The sequence below is a fragment of the Marmota marmota genome, unplaced genomic scaffold (genome assembly GCF_001458135.2).
Source record: "Marmota marmota marmota unplaced genomic scaffold, marMar, whole genome shotgun sequence".
Taxonomy (NCBI): domain Eukaryota; kingdom Metazoa; phylum Chordata; class Mammalia; order Rodentia; family Sciuridae; genus Marmota; species Marmota marmota.
The window spans coordinates 33,012,370-33,030,243 of NW_026000108.1; positions in this window are offsets into that span (position 1 = coordinate 33,012,370).

Sequence of the window (17,874 nt, forward strand, 5' to 3'; positions counted from 1 at the left end):
AAGTGGTCAAATGAAGTTCAGATGGGTGTGTGGGCTCCTGTCTTAGCAGGAGTTGTTCCTCACTTGTCAGGGGTCACTTGGAAAATTTTCAGCCCCGTAGAGAAGTGTTTAACCTGGAGCTGGAACTTCATGGAACCGCTTAGGATAGTTTGGAAACGTCTGATTGACACAATGGGCCTGAGAAACCAAGAAGTACACTCAGGGTATGGTAAATCTTTGGGTGCTGGAGGAAAGGGATGAAGAAGAGTCTGGGGTCAGAAGGAGCTTGCAGCAGCTGGGGACACATGATACTGAAGATGACCAGATGGGATTAGCTATTCCTCAGCAAGGACTCTTGCAGGACTCACAGGGTCAAGAGAAGACAGACTGGCCACATTACAGCAGGATCCAGCAGAGGCCCTGGGGACTGCACTTGGCCATCATGAGGGTCTGTGGACTTGCCCTCACGTGGAGGGGTGGGTTCTTTGTAGAAGACAAGTAGCTCTGAGAGGTCATTTGATCTTTGAATCAAGTGACTATTTACTCAGAGGGGACTGAGACAGACCAAAAGAGTCTGTTTTAAGTTAGAAGACACTGAACTGTCTTAAATTTGCAAATGCTTCTTTTCTATAACCAATAGGAATGGGGCTTCAAAATGATGTGAACAGTTACAGTGACAAAATCTCTCTTTGATTATCAGCATATTTGAATCATTGTATAAAATTTGCCTTTGTCACAGTGTTGGATCTACTAAACCTGGATCCTTATACCTATTATTTATTTATTTATTTTTTTTTTTTTTTTTTTGGCAACAATAGCAAATTATATTTTTTAATATAAGGGGATAAAATTGTTGCTGACTTCATTACTTGATAATTAATGTTGGGAATCAGGCAGACTCTGTTATTTCAAGCTTTTCCTCTTTCTGTGGCCCTGGGTGGTAAATGTAGCTGTTCAGGCACCGAATTCAATTTAGCTCATATTGATTGGTGCCCTTCTCCTCCTGCTTGAGATCTGCTTATGTAACGTGAAGCACAACTGGGCAGAAATCAGCCTTCAGAACTCTGTAAGCAATTTACTGACATATGTTTTTGTCCTCTTCATTACCCCAAATCTTGGCTGCAATTGTCTCTTGGGGGTACTTTCCCCTCAGTTATCTTTCAATACCCAAAGAGGTCCACGAACTAAAGATTTTATAAAGAATGAAAGGGATGGAGAATCGATGGGCCCACACTCTAGACCATGACACTTTTAACCTTTTATTAAATGGATAGTTTATGTTTTCATGTAGATCAAACTGAAAATGCTTCTGGTTTTAGCTTGAAAACTTTTCTCATTAGGAGGTGACCATGACCATGACCCCTCCCTTGCTGTCTCTTGGCTGGGTTCTGTGGTGTCATGGGTGCCACCTCCCTGTGCTCCTCTGTCTAGACTTTTGGCTGCCATGTGCCATCTTCCGGATACCTTGCCCTGGGAGGTAACTGTTTTTGCAGATGCACTTGCTCAAAATTCTGAATTAAAGCTTTACTATTTTAGTTATCTATGTCAATTCTTAACTGGAAAAAAAAAAAAGAAAGAAAAAGCTTCCCTCTGAATGTAGCACACTTTCCCAGAGAGCAGTACAGCACAACAGAGAGGACCATGGGGTCTGGAGCCAATGTGTCTCAGTTCTGCTCTGAGACTAACTACCATTCGATCATGGGAAACTGTTCAGGACCAGGTGAGATGATGGTGACCAGGACAGTGGATTCAGGTGACTTATAGGGCTGTTGGCTGTGCCAGGTGAATTTGCATAGAATCTTAGCAACAGAAGAGGTCTGCAGAGAGACATCGTGGCTTCCTCGTCTCCTTATTGAAACTCTGGTACTTTCGATGAGCTCCTGGGTGACACCTAGTGCCTTAGACTCTTGGGCCTGGAGCAAGCTGTCCATCATCAGATGCCCGATAATGAGCTCCATTGTTCCCCTCACTTTGAACTGCCCGCTGCTTCCCTCTCTCAAGTAGATGCCAGGCACCATGGCTGGGATAATCAGGCATGCCCTTTATTACCAAGGCTTTAATTCCAAGTGCTTACGTCACGGTGACTGTGGAGGAGGAAATTGCTGTGATCTGCAGGACTGACGTTCGTTCCGTCTCTCCATTGCTCCCAGAACTCATTTGTGAGCATTTAAATTCAGACCCAAGGGCTGATCAAGGAGTGTTTATTGTCAGTGCCCTAGCTCTCAGAGCAGTTCCAACACATCTCCTTTGACACCCAGCCATTTTGAAGTCTATTATTAGAAAATAAAAAAAAAAAATTAGAAGTACTTAAAAATTCTAGATTACTTTCACAAGATGAAGCCTCAGAGCTTTCCTGCTGCTCAGGATGCCGTCTGCAGCGCCCACAGTCCTCGGCTGGAAGAAGGCCTAAGAGTGTTCTGCAGGCCCCTCCTGCTCTCGGCTCTGCCCAGCCACTTCAGCCACAGTTGTTGGTTCTGAGTTGCTGTTGGAAATGCACAAATCAATTCTGATACACAAAATCATAAAAATTAATAGCCCTCTCAAGGAAAAAGATAATGGCTTCCCAACTTTAAAAAAACACTTCTTTCTGTGTTTTCGTCAGAAGGCCTTCAAGAAGAGGTCCCCGTGAAACCAAAATGTAGTCGGTCGATAAAAGGGCTAAGAAGCAAGAGGAGAAGGACACGCAACACAGATTTGTTATGTGCAGGTTTTCCATGTTAAGGCATGTTTTTTGTTTTTTGTTTTTTTTTTTTCCTGGTCTGAAGACAATGCACCACATAGATTTCCAATTACTCATAGCACAGGGAAACAAATCACTGCTCGTGTTGAGCCTCTGAGAGCCCCATGATGTGCAAACCTTTATTCTCCAATGCATTTTACCCACATAAGATTTAAAACTATTTATCCTGAAGAAGACATGAGATAACCAAGAAAAAAATATGCCAATACCTGAGAAATGTGAAATTTTTTATTTAAAGATCTTCGTGTCATATGGACAGTTTTATGTCTCCTATTTGTTCATCTATTTCCCCCTTTCACCCTACACTGGATACAATTGTAAAAACCATGACCAGTTTTCCATTTCAGATTTATTTGGCTTTCCTTTGTTAAATTGCCAACCTCCCAGTGCTCAGGGACCCACCCCAGGGCTGTGGCTGGTTTTCCATCTCCACACCTGGCCCGGGGCTGGCTGACTTCCCTCCTGCCTGTCCCACAGTCTTCTTTTCTCTCTTATCCCTTCCCCATCTCCTTTTGGATCTCTTCCATTTATCTCTTCTTTGTTTTCTTCACAATCCCTACTAGACAAGCAATAAATATTTATAACCTTGAAGTTTGTAATTTTCCTACATAATTCCACTGTTTTATACTTCTTGAGAAACAACAAAAAATGTAGTGGCATCACGGGGTAAATATAATCGTGCCAATATATTCACGCACTCACAAAAAAGACCTCCAGACGTTCTTGTCCCAACAGGCAGCTGAAGATAAAGTCATCGACCTTATTCTCTGCTTGTGGATTGTAATTCTTATTTTCTTCTCCAGAGCAAAACCATATGAGAAAGGACTTCTTCATACTTTGCCAAATCTTCTATCCCAGTGTGCAGTGGGATTCCTTGTAGGCAGGCACTGGAAGGTTCCTTTGGAATCAAAAAGAAAAAGAAAAACATGGTTCACGGAGGAAGCAATGGAAAGAGATGTGGACCTGGAAACCCCACCTGGCAGATGAACTTCTCTGAGCCCAGGGAGACTTTAATTAATGTTAGTGGAGAAACCTCCTTCAAAACCCAATTAAGCACCTAAATCTTCTTAATGATCTCTGCTCCCTGAGTCCGGGGGCAGAGAGGGGAATTGNTAGCCGTCCTGACTTGTCATACTCCCACACAGTGAAGCAGCACACGGGGGTAATGCACTCCCCTCGCCGCCATCTTCCAAATCCTCTATACCTATTATTTAAACACACACACACACACACACACACGAAAATATATCAAATGAGATCGTCAAGAAGTGCATCCTTTATAGGTTCCACAAGAACGACAGGTGGGTTCCAGGGACAGAGCATAGAATAGTCCTCACCTTAAGCACTTAATTAATTTTTGGAATAGAGAATGCGAAGCCATGTTTCTGTCCAGGTTAAGATTTGTCGTGGTTGTTTGTAGTACTCTGTGGTCTGTTGGTATTTTCTGCCTGCACAATACAATCTGTGTAGTGGGCCACGTGGGAAGGTGCGGAGTTAAGTCACTCCAATTTGAATTCATTCCCCTTCTGCAAAGCTCCCAGTTCTGCTTGCCTTCTGCACCATTCCAACACGAGTTCATTGATCAGCCATCATTTGCACAGCAAATATTTGTTTTGCTCCAGTTTATAGATGCTCTATCAGTTCCTGAAAATACAGAGATAAATGAGGCTCTTTCCTTCTTAAAATTGTTGACTGGAGACATGAATAAGTTGATAAATACTGGGAGAAAATAAGGCTAACTCTGCCTGGCTTTGTACAGTGGAGAGAAAACAGGTCTGTCAATTATATTGTGCAAGATGTGCACTGCACAAGGGTGCCAGGCCTGGGAGTGGCGCAGAAAGACATCCACAGGGCTTTGGCCCAGATCTGCATATATCCAGGGGAAGGGTTGCATTTTTCTTTCTATCAGCTGCTATTTACTCATGACCTACTCGACTGTATTTACTGCGAGGGAACAGCTTTTCCTAATTTCCACAAGGGTGCTATAAAATCTAACAAGCAGCCTTGGAGAAGATGGGATTCATGAAATGAGTTTAAAAGACTGGGTAGAAGTTGCTGAAAGACTGAGGTGAAGGAGAGTTTTCTAGGTAGCGGGAGCAGGATGGGCATATCTACTAGGAAGGAGAGAAGACGGTGAATTCAAGGAGAAACACATCCTTTGTGAAAGAGTTTGTCCAGGAGGATTCAGGGAGACAGGCCCTTGAGGATGGACAGGCTGCTCAGGAGGTGACGGGTACACTGACAGTTTGTCATTTGTGCCATAGTTTTGGGGAGATTTTGGAAGATTTTAAGTATCCCCTCGGAACCCATATATTCTGTGAAAACGGAGGCTCCCCTCCACCGGCCTGTCAGACCTCCTCTTTCCCATTGGCTTCTGTCCTCCTGCTTTCTCTCCAGACTTGGCCACAGGCTTTGGGACTTAATGACAGTTGGCCTTGATGACCACCCATCCATTCCCTGTGGAATCTTCCTCCTCCTTTACCTTGTAGCAGAACCTCTGGACAGCAGAGGCTCAGCCTCATACTCCCCCAAATACCTCAGTGTCCTCAGAGTAGCACGTTGGCCCTGTGGTAAGCAACACAGCTAACAATGGCTTTTCTTTTAATGTTCCTATTTTATAGCATCAGATGTTCATAACCACATGTAATATACTCATTTTAATATGTAATAAGGAAAGATACCACTTTTACACCAAAGGTATGATTTTACTGATGCATCTGTTGAGGATGAAGCTTAGTCAGGGTTAAAGAATTCATTGGTTTCAAGAAAAAAAAAACCAAAAACTGGAAACACTACCAGGCACTGTGCAGTTGACTGGTAGCTGAGATCTCAAATAGGGTGGTCCACATCAGCGAGGGCTCACTGAATCTCTGCTGAAATGTTGGCTTGGTTTAACTAGTTCTTCGCTGCACATTCAGGAGAGTTTGCCTGAAAGCTAATAGTCTGTAGAAGAGCTTGGAAAGAAGGAAAGGAGAGAGGGAAGGACAGAGAGAAAGCATCATGGACAGAAGGGGTCTGGGTGCTGCTGGATGGGGATGGCCAGGGAGTTCAGAGTGCAAGGTTTTAAGGGGATGCCCAGGAGGCCTGGAAGAGTGGGGGTTTTACTCTTCCCTGATGAGATCACTCAGGCAGGATGCAGGATTGGCTCATCACTGGTTATCTTCTGGAATCCAGCTCTGCCTTGCTATCTTTCCATCCTCTGAGGTGATGGGAAAAACAAACAGTTGTTCCCCCGCTTTGCTTTCACAAAACACTTTTGGTCTGAAAATGTCACCCGTCCTTCCCACCCTGCCCAGCACCAAGCAGCTTTCCATTGCTTGGCAGACATAGACTGGGTGTCCTACAATCCAACTCAGTCTGGCGCTGTTTACCTGGCCTTGGAGATGGGGCCGGATGGCACAGGTCAAAGCCTCAATCCCAAGACTTGCTCTCAAATGGAAGTCCAGGTCAAGACCTGTGCTTCTGATTTATAGTCTGAAACACTGGAGATGCCCATAACCCCTGCCTTAGTTTGATCCTTTGCTCAAATGGCTTCCAGAACTCAGGAAGCCATTTACTATTATCTGTGGAACAGCCAGATGAAATTGTTGTAGAGTGCAATTCCCAGAGCAGGAGCATGGAGCTTCCTGGTCCTCCCTGGCTCACCCACTCCCAGCACCTCCACGTGATCAGCAACCTATCAACTCTCAGATCCCTGTCCTTGGAAATATTTGTGGAGGCTCCAGTATTTGGGTATGGCTGATTGAGCCATTGGCCATTGGTGACCCACCACTGTTGAATTCTCTCTCCTCTTCAGTGGTCAGGGGTGCTGAAAGTTCTCTCTCTTTTTAATGGGTTCTTTTTAGTTACACATGGCAGTAGGGTTCATTTTGATATAATTATACAAGCATGGGATATATCTTATTCTAATTAGGACCCCAGTCTTGTGGATGTTCATGATGGTGAGATTCACTGTGGTGTATTCATGCATGCACATAGAAAAGTGATGTCAGAGTCCCTATAGTAGGCTGAATTAAAATTCTTTGGGTATAAACCAAGGACTGGAATAATTGGCAGGATGGTGATTCTATTCCTAGTTTTTTGAGGAATCTCCATACTGCTTTCCAGAGTGGTTGCTTCAATTCTCAGTCCCACCAGCAATGTATGAGTGTACCTTTTCCCCCACATCCTCGCCAACAATTGTTGCTACTTGTATTCTTGGTTGTTGCCATTCTGACTAAAGTGAGATGAAATCTCAGTATAGTTTTAATTTGCATTTCTCTAACTGCTATAGATGTTGAAAAATTTTTCATGTATTTGATAATTCGTTTTTCTTTTGAGAAGCGTCTGTTCTGTTCCTCTGCCCATTTATTGATTGTGCGTGTGTGTGTGTGTATGTGTGTGGGTATGTATGTGTATGTTAGGTTTTTTGAGTCCTTTCTGTATCCTGAAAATTAACTATTGGAGCTGAAAGTTCTAACTGTCTCATCTCATAGTTGATTACCCCTGGCAGGCTATCCAAGGCTATCCAAGCCCCAGCCATCAGTCATCTTCTTAGCTTACAAAAAGACAGAAGAAGACCAAAATATGGGTTTTAAATTTATTTTAAAAATATTTACTTATTTTGGTACAGGGGATTGAATCCCAGGGCATTCAACTACTGAGTTTCATTCCCAGATCTTTATTTTATTTTAGCAACCTTGAACTTGCAAGGTTCCTGCTTCCGTCTCCTGAGTACCTGGGATTATATGTGTGGGTGGATGTTGTATAGTGCTGTTTTTCTTATTATGTTACAATATCACAATATACCTTTGTCTACCCTCTTCTCCCAGTACACACACACACACACACACACACACATACACACACACTCTTACCTTCTTCTCAAGACCATGCTCTCTCAGGGAGCAGAGATACTGACCCTGAAAGTTTAACCACAAATGAGACCAACATGTGTTCACTTCAGTGAGTTTCCTCTGGAAGGAGTTTACATTCTTATTATGTTCTTAATGTCTTATTACCCAAATATACTGTCTTTGGCTTAAGGAATTTCGGGTATCAGCTTAAGGAGGGTGACGCAGGTCTTACCTTAGTTCTGAAATCATAGTTCAATGACCATTCCAACCTGAATGCACCCAATCTTGTCTGAAATCATAGTTCATGGAGCTGGAGTAGTGACTCGGTGCTAGAGTGCTCGTCTAGCATGCACGAGGTCCTGGTTTCCCTGAAGCAGACCAGGTACTCCACCCAAAAGCTTGCCACAATTAAGCTTCTCCTCTTGCTAGAAAGAGTTTTGAAAAGAATATCAAAAGATGTCTGCAGAGAACATTGTGGTTTGAAACTTCCTCTTTCTTATAAATACCAGGTTTGCATACAAAAGGTCCGATAGAGTTTGTTGTTGGTAAAAACTTGTAAAACTTTTGTCTAGCCTAAGAATATGGGACAGAGAGTAACTGTTAATGTGAACCCCCACTGAGTATAAATCTAAAGAATTTCCAGATTTGGGGGTACAGAGATTTTTAGGTATTAGCCATTCTGGACTGCTGCAGCTAAACAAACATATTTCTTGAAAATTTCTTGGGTGTCCAGCTGCATCTGTCCTGCATCATCCTGAGTACTGGGGAAAAAAAAAGAAGATTGATATTTCATGTAGGGTGACCTGAAGAGTAAACACCCTTTGGTAAGTATAGGATGCCCAACGGTAATGTCACCTGTTAACCTTGGCCTAGAGTTGTCTTTGTACTGTCAATTGAACATAAAATCAGCCTGGTTGAGAACAAAGAATACCACATTTATTTAGGGCTAGTTAGGATTGCAACTGGGGAGACATGAATTCAAGTAACCTTGAATTGTATTTCAAGGTTCAAAGAAATAGACAGCTGTACTTAAAACCTAAAACCCCAACAGAGTTGATGGTTGATAGTGAAGAATGATGATTGGTGCTGACAAAAGTGAAGCTGTCACCTGGCATGGTGGCACACTCCTCAATCCTAGTGACTTAGGAGGTTGAGGCAGTAGGATTACAAGTTCAAGTCCAGCCTCAACAACACAGCTAGACTCTGTCTCAAGAAACAAAACAAAACAAAACAAAAAAACCCCAAAATCCCCCCAAAACAAAAACAAAAAACAAAAACAAAAACAAAAAAACACAAAACCTGGAAATATGGTTCAGTGGCAAAGAGCCCCTGGATTCAATTCCCAGTAACACACACACACACACACACACACACACAGCTGTTTTCTACAACTGTGGGTAGTTTTGGGGAAGGAGTCCTTTGTACAGACTATTGCCAGAGTTTAGCAAAGAATGCTTCAGGAAACTGGGGTTTGGCCCAGTACAAAACAGGTCAGCTTTCATGTGGATCTCCCTGAAAAACTGATCCAACAATCGCCTCCTGGCTCCATTCTAAGTGGCCTGCACCAATGCTACTCCATTTATATTTTCTCTCTTGACGGCATATAGTTTAAGTTTTAAGGATTTCTCTGTTCTTAGTGAACTGTAACCTAACTGCAAACTGCCATTGTAATGAGTAGCTGAGTCTTAGCCAATCACAAATAGCCATCTGTTCAAAGAATGTTCAAATAAGGTAGACAGGCCAGGTACAGGCATGATGCATGCCTATAATCCCAACTACTTGGGAGGCCAAGGCAGGAGGAGGCTGAAGCAGGAGGACTGTAAGTTTGACGCCAGACTGGGCAACTTTGTGAGACCTTGTCAACAAGAAAGCTGGAGATGTAGCTCAGTGATAAAGGACCCCTGGGTTTAATTCGCAGTATATGTATATTAAAAAAATCTATACAACTAGAGTTGTTGTAAATGTCTTAAGACATACTCTAGCCCTTTGATTCTCTCTCTTGTTTTCTACAAATACAGGAGTCCCTAGGTCCACTTTCAAGACCTCTTGGGCCGATCAGATCACTCAGGGGACACATGACATACTCAGAGGGTCTAACTGAAGAGGGTTCAATGAAAGGGCCGTTACTATTACTGAGAGGCCGTGGGTTATGCAGCTGTCCAGGGCTAGCAACAGTAGAAAGTTAGTGCTGTGCTCAGGTGTGCTGAAGCAGGGACAGGGGATGATGTTACAGGACTAATGAGATAGGAACTGTGGTCATAGTGGAATGTAGCCCATTCCCAAGATGGGGCAGGGAAGAAACTGGGGCTAAGTACCCCAATTTCTCTCTTTCCATCCTTTGATTTCCTGCCAGTGCCACCCATTGGTCAAATTCAACTAAAGACTGGGTGATACAATTCCTGTAGGTCAGCCTACTGGTGCGTGGAGGAAAGGAGAGGAGAGAGTGGGGAACAAATGCCATAGACTAAGAAAAGATCTGGCCTGTCCCCATCCAGTTCCTAGAAATTCTCCATCCCCACCGGAAGCTTGAAATTCACAATGCTCAGCAGAAAGTCAGATTTGAGGATTAAAAAAAGAGAGAACAGGTTTATGCTGTCATGGATTTTTTTTTTTTTTTACATTTTAGATTTCATGTATTCTTTTATTTTATTTTTTTTTACATTTTTGTTTATCTCACAACAACTTTAGAAAACACATAATACAGAAGCTAAGTGGGTGGGCATTGTGGTGCACATCTATAATCCCAGCTACTCGGGAGGCTGAAGCAGGAGGATCACAAATTTGAAGCCAGCATGGGCAATTAAGCAAGACCCTGTCTTAAATTAAAGAATAAAAAAGGCTGGGGTTGTAACTCCCTGGAAGAGCACTTGCCTTGCATGCAGGAAGTTCCAGGGTTCATCATCAGAAAGAAGCAGCAGCTTAATAGGTAAATGGGTTTTGCCCCAATCACACTTACTACCATCAAACCTGAACTTGACCCTTGTCAAACTGTTCTCTCTCCTTTGGATCAGTGTCATTAAGATTGTGAGTCTCCAAGCATTGGTGAGCCTTGAACCAACTCAGTGGATGTGGATTGTGACCAGCATTAGAAAAATAATGAAATAGAAGAGAATAGATTAGAAGATATCAGAGCATATTACCTGTAATAAGGATCAATAATTGTCTCTTAAAAATTTAATTTTATTTTTGTACACACACATATTCTTGTGTGACCTAGATTGTGAAGTTCTATACCACAATCATGAAAGAGATACAACCTACATTTCTTATTGAGGTTTCTGTTGAAGAAAGTCTGAACACACGCTACTAGGTCATCATGCCACTCTTGGTACTCTGAAGATAAGGTTGTATATTTGTTCACTCGTTTTGTTCACTCATTCTTACTCACTGAACACCTTCGACTCATGCCAGATTCTGTGCTCAAACATCCCAGAATCAAATATCACCACCTGGATTTATTCCTTGCCATTTCTTTCTCTGATCTCTCCTGACATTCCCTGCTTTACCACTTTCACTTTCCAGAACAAAATTTAAGTTTTCTTTCATCTTGGGGGCCCTTAAAAAACTCTACTCAAGATTCTCCCCTCTCTGTGTGGGATGATTCCTACTTACCCTTCAGTTAAAGAATCCCTAAAGGTCTTGGTTCTGGAGACAATTTTAAAATAAGACTGCAATATATTTTTGGACACATGTCCCAAGGAGAGGAGGGGACTGTTACCTCCTCTTGAGTCTGGGACAGCTTCAACTAATAGAGCATGGTGGAAATGAAACTGTGCAATTCGAAAGCTGGATCATAAATGGTCATGCGGTTTCTACTTCCTTTGCTAAGATACTTGTTTTGGGGCCTCAGTGCTGCTATTACCTAAGTACCCAAAGTCACCATGCTGGAGGGGCCACATGTGTGTGCTTCGGTGGATAGTTTCATTTGGACTGCAGCCACCTCTGCTGGGTGCCACCCATGTGTGATTGGGCTGTCTCATACTCTCCAGATCAACCCAACCAAATGTACCACAGAGTGACCTCCATTCATGCCACAATGAACAGAAGAACCACCCAGCTGATCCCTGCCTGAATTTATGACCCACAAAATCATGAGCTATAATAAAATGCTAAGAGCCACAGCCAAGTAATATGATGCATGACATTTTTGGTTGAAAGGTGACACCAGCAAGCCATTGAGATAATATGATTATGTTAAGATCTGCATTCATATGGATATTGGACTCCTGCTGTCCACCTCGGCCTGCTACAGGACTCCTGGAGAGTTCCCATTGGTTGGGGAAGTGCGGTAGGAGGGAATTCCGGAGGAGGGACTTGCTGTTGGAGTCCGGGAAAACCCCGCGTGTGTCGGTCAGCATATTTCCCGGGAGCATATGGGGCATTGGCGGCAGTTTCAAAAATAAAGTTTGTTCCTGCTTGAGTGGCTCGTGATTTTGTGCCCAGCCAGACTGCGGCAATAAAATGGTTGTTTTAAGACACTACACTCTGGAGTGTTTGTGGCAATAGGCAGCTGTGACAATTTTCTCTGTGTGTGCCTCTGTGCAAGGCATCTCTCATTGGAGCTTAATTTTCTAATCTACTTGTTTTTTCTAGTAAAAAGCATGAAGCTGAGAAGGGTGTTTTGCTAACCATTATATTTTGAATCAGTAGCAACAGTTTGGTAGAAAATATGGGCTTAATAATTATGTTTTAGAATTTGGGTTCCAATTTTAAAACTTTGGGAGCAGATATAGGTAGGATGTTTGCATATCTGTATTACCCCCTAGGCTGATGTAATTATTAATAAAGTCTCTTTCAGTTTCAAAGTTCAAAGGATAAATTAAATGAGCACTCTAATTAGTGGGGTCCCCATGGGACCAGAAAAGAATTCTAAGTGATAGCGATGAGATTTATTAGAGTTCAGATTTGCTTGTGGTTGGATAAGAATGTTGAGTTTTTTAGATGAGTCACTTTACAGAGTAACTGTTTTTATCCCTGTCACTGTTACATTTTGATGATGTGCTCTATAATTAGATGTTGAAAATGCTAATGCATATTAATACTTGATTGATTTGATTACCCATCCTAATTATACTTTGATCACTTTGATAAATATATTGATTCATATTTTATTTACTTCACAGTATTCTTTGTATAACTATACTTGGATAATATCTGATTACATCTTAATATTTGATTGCTTTGAGTTGCTCTTGTTTTAACCATTGGGAAGTTGGATCACATTAGCTGTGATGTGCTGAGAGCCATAGCCAAGTAGGAATGACGCATGGCAATTTCCTTGTCAGCCTACCCAATGTTGCTTAGAGGGAGGACTCTCCATTGTGGAAATGGGCTTGCCTTGGACCCAGGTCATTTGCAGTGACATTGCATGAATGTTTGAGAGTTTTGGTTGAAAGGTGACCCTGCTCAGGGATTAGGGTGGATCCGGGTTTAGGGTGGATCCAGGTTTAGGGTGTATCCTGCTGGTTTAGGGTGGATCTGGGTTTAGGGTGGATCCTGCTGGGAATAGGGCGTATCCTGCTGCCTCAGGCCCCCCCCCCCAGCTCCTGGAGTTCTCGCGGGATTCAGAGGGTATTTGGTACGCAGAGCCTGCTGGAGGGTGTATTTTTTCCCCAGAACATGCGTGTAGAGTGCCGGTGAGAGTTCGGGAATAAAGAGTTGCTGTTGGAATCTACAAGTTTTTGTGGTGGCTCGATTATTTTGTGCCCAGCTAGACTGCAGCAGTGATGTACCTGACTAATGGTTATGAACAGAGATTTTGCAGTAAAACACTTCTGAGTCTGCTTTCCATTACTTACATTGTATGACATTGGGTAGGTCCCTTAACCTCTCTGACCTTTAGTTTCTTCATCTCTAAAATGGAGATAATAATATAAGATACTAATAGGGTTGCCAGGTAGATTAAATGAGATAATGTATTTTAATTGGGGTATCCTGATTGGGCCTTAACTGACATTCTAGATAATTCTAATGTGAAGATGATATTCCCTACTCCAACTCAACTGTCTATTTGCATGAGTTGATATGCATTAGAATTTTTGTTGTTGATGTTGTTTTAGGAACGTGTTCAAAGAGAAAGGAGAAGTAGTTTTTGGTAGATTTCTGGTGACGGTGAGGTGAGAGGAGAAATCTGAAGGATCCCATCTTCCCACTCAGGCCACAAGGTCCAGTGTTCTCTGTAAATGAGGGTTTGCTGAGGGGAGGTGGGGCTGAAATCCACACCTGGCCACAGGGCTGCTCTATCTTGGGGTGGGAGTATCTTTTCTAATTCACATGGAGGGGCTATGAGACCCACTTGGCGGTACTGTAAGAGAGAGGGCCTTGTGCCCACTAGTTTGAGATTCAGCAGAAGTGAATCAAGAGGGAACACCACTGAAGGTCCAATGCCTGTGAAAGAGTTTGTGAGTCCCGAGGCACAAGGAGGACACCTTCCGCACACCTGCTGTGGCCTCGGGCCCTGCACCCCAGAGCTGCTCTGTGGAACATGGCAGTGACTGGTAGACTAGCACTCTCAGGAAGTTCAGAGACACTGGTGCATGTGCCCATGCTGGGGAGGAGGGGATCATGGACGTGTGTGTGGGGTCCTTAATTACTATAGCAGCTGGAAACTATGGAGCACCTGGTCCCAGGTACTCGGCCCAGCACTTTACAATACATTTTCACTTACATGGCCACAACAATTCTGTGATTCCAACTGCTAGGACTTTGGTACCTCTATTTTACAGATGGAAAATAGAGGTGAAGAGGGATTAACTAATTTCCCCAGTATTACAGAGAGTAATTGGCAGAGCAGGATTTGAATCCAGATGCCTCCTCTTCAGGGAAGCTGGGACTGTGCCTGAGATGGATGAGCCCCCTCTCCCAGCCTGGGGAGACCTGGTGTGGGGTAGAGCTCAACTCCTGCATGAGCCTATCCTTCCTTCCTTCCTTCCTTCCTTCCTTCCTTCCTTCCTTCCTTCCTTTTCTTCTGGGGATGAAACCCAGGGCTTTGTACATGGTAGGCAAGTGCTCTACTACTGACCTACATCTCCAGCCTAAGCCTGTGAGCCCCAAATGCACTAAAACCCCAGTAGCTGTTAATGTGACCCCACTCTTCCCTCAGCCTGAGGACACTCTGGTTTTTGGATATAAGTCATTTGCTCAGGCCCTGGGTTAGCAGTCAGTGGCCGGCTGGTTTTAGTGTTCTGGTTGACTGACTTAGACGCTCCTTTCTTCAGTCATGTTTTCAGAGATGACAATATGGGAACCCTCTTAATCACACCAGTGCCCTTGTTGGCCTCCTGTTGAGCCTGTCCTTGCCTCTGACCCAGCCTGACTTCCAAAGGCAATGGAAAAGCTCTGCCTCCTCTCCAGCTGGGGGAACCAGGAGTGGAAAATGGTCTTCTGGCACTGGGCCATTGGAGAAGACCAATGGCTGCCCATCCACAGGCATGGCTGGCTGCTCTCCAGATGATCCCCAAGCCCTGGAATGGGCAGAGCAATGAGCAAACACAGCCAATCTACTCACAGGACAACACAGGCACCACCCTGGTGTTGAAGGACCCTGTGACAGCATCCCACAGGGATGAGCACACATTAGCAAGCACCCTCCCTCCCTCCCTTCCTTCACTGAAAACCAATTTACCTTCAGTCCTGACACCGTGAGAAGTTATCTCGTTATTTTCCATTACTCTATTTTATAACTGTTTGAGTGTAGTAAGGTATTTCTTAATATGTTCAGGATTTTCAAAATTAAAATGTTACTTTTTTTCCTTTATTTATGAAGTTAAATTTTTTTTGGCACTCATGTATTAAAAAAATCTTTGGAGTAAGTACAGCAAAATGTTAACAAGTCTGTAGAGGGTGTGATTCTGGGTTATTTTAATTTTCTTCTCTATACTTCTAAGTAAGTTTATGCTATTTTTATAATATGAAAGAAGTAGAATTTGTTTGTATGTTTTTTTATTCATTCTCTCTTTCAGTACAATTTTATTCTATCTAGCACATATACAGTGTGACTTTTCTTTGGAGCAGGAATGATAATTTTTTTTTTTAAACCCAGGGATTCTTAGCCATAGAGCCACATCCCCAGCCTCCCTTTTCTTTTTCTTTTTTAAATTTTGAGACAGGGTCTTGCTTAGAGCCTTATTTAGTGGCTGAGGCTGGCTTTGAACTTGCGTCTCTCCTGTCTCAGCCTCCTGAGCTGCTGGGATTACAAGCATGTACCACTGCACCTAGCAAGCATGATATCTCTTGTCCAACCTGCCACTAAAATTTCTCCGTGATAGATCTGTCCTGCTGGGGAGCAGACTGGAGGTCCAAAGCGCAGACCCAGGCAACTTCTCATCTGAGGGTTGGAAGGAAGGAGCTTTGCATCAGAAACCTCAAGGGCAAGTTCTCCTGGTTCCATCACACATGAAGGGCCTCAGTCTCCTCACTGGTAAAGCCAGGGCTTGGACCCAGTGGCCATAACTACTTCTTGTAGGCCTGAGCTTCTGTGACTCTTTGGTATCTTATGGAAGTGAGTGGGAAACAGGGCAAGGAGAAGCCTACGGCTCTAATGACTTTAAAACTTGAAGATCCTGGTGTTCAGAGGAGGCAAGAGAACAGCACCTCCTGGTGCTGAGCAAAGAAAGGAGCCCAAGTAACAGCACGTGGCAGGGTTTTCCTGGAACTGGCATTTAAAAAAAATTTTTTTAAGGGCTGGGGATACACCTCAGTTGGTAGAGTGCCTGCTTCACATGCACAAAGCCCTGGGTTCAATCCCCAGCATCACAAAAGAAGAAAAAATTAAAAGTTTGTTCTTTATAGATATACATGACAGTAGAATGTATTTTGACATATCATACATACAGGGAGTATAACTTCCCATTCTTGTGGTTGTACATGATGTGGAGTTACACTGGCTGTGTATTCATATATGAACATAGGAAAGCTGTGTCCAATTCATTCTACTGTCGTTCCTCTTCCCATCCCTCTCCCTTCCTTTCATTCCCCTTTGTCTAATCCAATGAACTTCTATTCTTCCCTCTCCTGCCCTCCCCCCCTTATTGTGTGTTATCATTGGCATATCAGAGATCAGAGAGAACATTCGGCCTTTGGTTCTTTGAGATTGGCTTATTTCACTTAATATGATAGTCTCCTGTTCTATCCATTTACTGGCAAATGCCATAATTTCATTCTTCTTTAAGACTGAGTAACATTCCATTGTGTAGATATACTACATTTTCTTTATCCATTCATGAGTATTGAAAGGCACCCAGGTTGGTTCCATAGCTTAGCTATTGTGAATCGAGCTGTGATGAACATTGGTGTGGCTGAGTCACTGTTGTGTGCTGATTTTAAGTCCTTTGGGTATAGATGGAGGAGTGGGATAACTGGGTCAAACGGTGGCTCCATTCCAAGTTGAAATTGGCATTTGACATGATGTTTTTAAGGTATTAAAGGACACACATGGGGTATGGAGGGAAGAGGCCACTCCAAGATTTATGGGCAAAGGTGCAAAGGTGGAAACAAGCCCCTCACATGGGGATGATGGATGGGAGACAAAAAATCAAAAGCAAAAAGAGGAAATCTGAAATGTGCCCCTGTTGGTGGAGAGTATAGGCTTATTCGTTTAGTCTCTGGTTGGCTGTAGGTACCCCGCAGTAGCAGCTCAATAGCAGCCACCGTATATTCTGTGACAGTTAGCCAATATATTTTGTTTTTCTTTCATCTCACTGTAAGTTTAAAGTAAATATTGATATTTTCTAAGATGTAAAACCAGTCACTCATCACGATGCATTTCAACAAAACCAAACAGTTTGGTGCCCTGGACTTTCAGAGGTCTCTCTAATGGGATAAGGAGATGAGGCCTGTGCTTTTTCATTTGCCTGATTAATTACTGCTCTGAAACCCTTGAAAACAGACATGGTCTGTAAGTGGTATCTGTTGTTTAATCAAGGACAGATGTTTGGGGGAACCTTTAAAATAGGCAAGAGCATTACTGACTCTCAAGTGAAGTGAATGTTTGAACTGTGTGTTTTAAAAGGAACAGGCCAGCAAAAAGAAATTTTCACTAATGCTCAAGTTATAGTTACCAGAATTGTGGTTTGCCCTAAGCCTGCCAGCATCCAGGGGCAGCACTGAGATAATGATAGTAAAGGGGATCATCCCCCACCCAGGGGTCTAGGCAAAATTCCCAGTGTCACCCATACTGGGTGCACTTCCCTCAGGGTCCCTGTTCTCTCTGTGGTCAAGTTCATGGCCAAAGTATCTCTCCAGCCATTTCCTTTTGTCTATTCCTAGCACCACTACCACCTACGTTAAGGAAAATGTATCAGTTAGGCCTGGTAGAGAACT